Source organism: Chamaea fasciata, unplaced genomic scaffold, assembly GCF_029207755.1.
Source record: "Chamaea fasciata isolate MVZ Bird 193981 ecotype frontalis unplaced genomic scaffold, bChaFas1.0.hap1 SCAF_3, whole genome shotgun sequence".
Lineage (NCBI taxonomy): Eukaryota > Metazoa > Chordata > Aves > Passeriformes > Sylviidae > Chamaea > Chamaea fasciata.
Window position 1 is genome coordinate 66,738,384 of NW_027094088.1, and position 4,348 is coordinate 66,742,731.

Sequence of the window (4,348 nt, forward strand, 5' to 3'; positions counted from 1 at the left end):
TGAAGACACTTCATAGAAAAATTATAGGCATGTAAGAGAATATACTGGTCTAGTACTACTTAAAATGAAGTCATTGCCATGTGTAACTATCAACGTGAGCATTCAGGAGAAGGGCAAGTTTCCCCTGCTCCCAGACTATTGTATCACACTAAAACAAAATCACTATTAGTCTTAGCACTTTCCAGCAGCAAATAAGGAAGAATATTCAGCAGTCTACCCACTTAAAATTCAGAAGCAGTTAGTATATAGCAATATTGTCAGTGCTTATTGCACAAATAAGCAATCTGAATCTGAGCAAATTTGAACCTCACAATTAATTTTCTATTTAGTTCTCTTTATCTATGTTTTCTTTAATGATTTTAACATTCTGCATTAAGTGATTTCATTAGCAAGGTATCTGCATGAGGAAAGCTATGTTTTCTTCTCAGGAAAGTGACTCCAAAACCTTATTTACTCTTATGCTTTCCAGAACTTATGTAAGGTCTATCAACAGCATGAACTAAACAAGTCAGGAGAATTGTCAGTGATTTTTCTCCTTACATTTGTGTGTGTGATTACAAGCTTGCAGCTGTGAATGCTGCTAATAGGTATCACTTGAAAAATGCCCACTTTCACAGATGATAAGAGGATGGGAGGAGAAAGGAATATGTTTAGGGGTAAGGGAGATGGGTGAGGTGTGTTAAGTTGTGCTTAATGGTATAAGAGCTAGCTCTTCTATGAGGAGTTAAATCTGTGAATATATTTTGTATATTTCTCTAAGTTAAATTGGCTTGGATTTTTTTTCTTTTTCCTTTTTGAGTATATGGTCTGGAACGAGGTAGTTTTAAAGACTCTCTGTGGCCTTTGCTATATGCAGAGGTTCATCAGCTCTTAGGTGAGCAATTTTCTTTGCTTTTTGAAGAGAAGCTATGTTGCTTCTTAAAGGTCTTTTGGTTGATTTTTATTTTGGTTGGCTTTTGGATTTTTTTTTTTTCTTTCTTTCTTTCTTTGTTACGGATTTCATTTTTCTCTTTTGGTGCAATTTTAATTCTAAATTTTTTTCATTGGTCATTGAGCTCTGTTAAAGAGAATTGAGGTGGCTATACCTACATGTGTGCATGGGCTTGAACAGCTTGGATAAGCAATGAGCTAAGTGATGGCAAGCTTTCTAGCTGTATCTTTCTGCTTTTAGATTGTGCAAGGAGAGAGAAGGAAGGTGAATAGTTCTTCATTTCTGTGGTGTGCAACATAATGCTGCTTTCCTGTAGAAGCAGTCAAGAGAAAAAAATAGGTGCTCTAGATCCTCCATGTAAGCTCTGTTTCAAAAATATCTTTGGGGGAGTGGGGGTGGGGAGAGTGAAGGGGAGGATCTTCTGGATTTGAGAATTATAGATTTCTTTTTGATAAGAAAAGGGATAAACTTACCTATAGAGAATTCCTTGATCATTATTTGTTTAATCATTTAGTGAGTTTTCACCGTAGATGTGATTTAAGATAAACATGTAAGAAACAGTAATACCTTTTATTGCAATGCTGGCTGTATATGTTGAAGATGGAAGTTACTCTTCTGTTTAAAGGATCCTTATTGCTGCTTTTTATAATGTTCCTCCCCCCACCCCCCAAAAAAAGAAAACAAAATAAAAAAACCAAACAAACAGAAAAAAACAACACTAAGGCACAACATAAATTCTGTGTGAAAGAACAAGCTAATGTTAATATAATGCAGGGAAAGGGTGAAATAAAGCTAGCATTCATCCAGTAACAGAAACAAGCAGTTACAGGAAGGTATAAAAAATATCATTACATTATAGAGTGTCTGCCTGTTGCAATATAGTAAAAGGAATAGCAGCCTTTCCCAGTGATACTTTATTATATAGTCTATTCTGTTTTCCAGTGGACCTGGGCCTCAACAGACTGGTGTTCATGCCTGTTTACCCTGGGAAGTGATGCTCCAGAGTTTCTTCTACAGCATTAGCTTTTGTGTAGCATGGCTGCTGTGCTCTTCCCTTAATAAGCAGCTTTGAAGATATCTGCAGAAGCTGCATTTCTAGAAGCAAGACCGGTCTAGGAAATCACCCTTGTATACACAACCCATGAAACTTCATAGTTAAGCTTTACTGACCTTTAAATGTAAGTGTCCATACTATCATATTGAGTTACTTTGAATTCAGCGAATGAAGTCTTATCCCTTTGACTAAAAGATAACTTTATATGCTTATTGATGCTTGCTCAATTCGGGTGTGAGTTAGCATTCAAGGAGCTTCTCTAAATTAGAGCTGCACTTGCCTGAATTCAGATGTTAGAAGAACATGAAGAGCTGTTTTTGCCCAGAAATCAACATAGCTTCGCTTGATTTAACCCATTTAAACAAAAATAAGCTATTTCTATATGACATTGAGTATCCATTTGAAACTAATTGAAATTATGAACTTTTTCCTCATGTGAAGCTCCTAATAAGATCTTTGACAATACATCACTGCTTTTATTGAATTCTCTATGTGGTGCAATAAAAGTATTCCTGATATTGAACCAGCTGGTGTGTTGTACTGATTTGATAAAAATACTTATCAGGCAACTAAAAAATGCTGAGTAACTTCATAAACACATTGAATTTCAGTGGTCAAAGAAGTATATAATACAGTGATTAGCTAATATAAAATAGTGCCTGGAGCTTCTAGAGTCCAATCTAAGTCTGTTCAAGTAGTGGCAGCACTAAGCAGGCTGAGATAAAAAGGAATTTATTAGTAAGTGGATAATATCATGCCTCTTATACTGTTATGCAGATAGTTTGCTGAACTTTGCACCAAGAAACAAACATCAGCTGTATTTTAAGGTGTAGAAATCAATTTTGCATGTTATTTCTAAGAGAGATTTCCAAATGGAATATGAAAGAAAGCTGTTTAAAAATGTAATACACCTGGCTACATCATAATATAGTATCCTTTTGTTAAAAGGTGAAGTGTGGGGGGAAATCCAGGATACCCTAGGGTTATCCTCAGGCTGTTTGTGCATGCATGTGCTTAACGAACTCATTTTACAGTTGTCTGTCTTTAGCAACATCAAATGATTTTTTTTTTTTTTTAATCAGCTATAAGAACCCAGACTCCTGTAAGGTGCCCTAGGAGTGAAAGCAACCTAATCCCAGGAACAAAGACTAAACCTGCATTAGGGAATGTATCGATTTTGTTGTGACATAGGTTATACAAATGCCTTGTTATCAAATAGAGAAGCACATGTGGCAATAACCGGTGGTTTTAGGTACTTTTAGAGGCTCCTGCAAATCAACAAACCTTGGTCATGGCTTGGATGAGTGGAAGTCTATAAATATAGGCCTTTTGTATCAGCTGAAGAAACAGTAAACTTTAGTGTAACTGATGTGTACTGCCAGACTCTATCAGGCCTCACAACTGTGAACTTCTGTATAACTGCAAATGCAAGCAAGCTGGCAAAGTATGAACGCGATCATGTTTTCTCCTGCCTGAGTTTGTACCTGAGCTGAGGCAAGGAGAGAAAACGGCTGATATGTCTCGAAAAGAAATTATTCGGATGTTAAATGCTTCTTGCGCGGCACGTCTTGATTTTTTGGGAGAATTGCTATATGTTACTGTGAAGCATGCTTTGAACTTCCTCTAGAACAAGGATACTGAGGTGCAACACCTGCCACTAGGGCAGAGTACTGACCGGAGTACTCAAAAAAACCGAAACCTTACAAAACAAAACCTAACGAAACAGAAACCGGTTTTGTTGTGGAACAGAGAACTCTTTCACTTGGGGAGGGGACAAGACGCGACGCCTCTGTCGGCCGAGCATCTGCAGCCGCCCCGCAGAGGATGAGGTTCGGGCCTCAGCGCAGCGGAAAGTGCTGCGCGGTTAAAGTCGGGGCACCCCGCGGCCCCGGCCTGTGCTGGGGGGCGGCTGAGGGGCTTCGCCGCGGCCCTGGCGCCGAGCAGGGCCCGGGCCCGCCGCGGCCCCGAGCGCTGGGACTCCACGCTCCCTCTCCCGCCGCGGCCGCTGTGGGAGGCGGGGCGCCCGCTGCGCGCATGCGCCAAACGGCTCCGCTGAGGGGCGGGGATACAGCCCCGACGCCCGCGGCGGATCGTACCACTGCGCTCCATGGGGCTGGGCCGAAAAGAGAGTTCCCCAAGAATTCGCTTGTGGAGAATCCCCGCTGGCTTCTTCTCTGGCTTGTGTCCGCAAGTGAGGGAAGCTAGCACGGAGAGGCAGGAGCGAGTCCGCGTCCGTTCGCGTGCATCCTCTCCTCTTCCTTCTTTCCGTCTCCTCCCTCCGTCTGCGGCGAATTGGGTGCGTCCCGCTAGCTGCCCCTCCCGCTGCCGAGGGTCCGGGCCCGCTCCCGCTGCTGGCGGTCCCA

At 41.4% G+C, this 4,348-nt stretch overlaps 1 long non-coding RNA gene across 5 annotated transcripts; it reads left to right on the forward strand.

Annotated features, from left to right (window-relative positions):
* The first annotated feature begins 626 nt into the window (after positions 1–626).
* Positions 627–3,810, forward strand: LOC136287049 (uncharacterized). Of its 5 annotated transcripts, none has more exons than XR_010720058.1 (4): positions 627–656; positions 800–874; positions 1,172–1,288; positions 1,874–2,745. It is a non-coding gene; the product is annotated as an uncharacterized lncRNA (long non-coding RNA). The 5 variants fall into 5 exon arrangements; XR_010720055.1 differs by having other exon boundaries at positions 635–674; XR_010720056.1 differs by lacking the exon at positions 627–656 and adding an exon at positions 3,068–3,810 and having other exon boundaries at positions 681–874; positions 1,874–2,109.
* Positions 3,811–4,348: the final 538 nt, after the last annotated feature.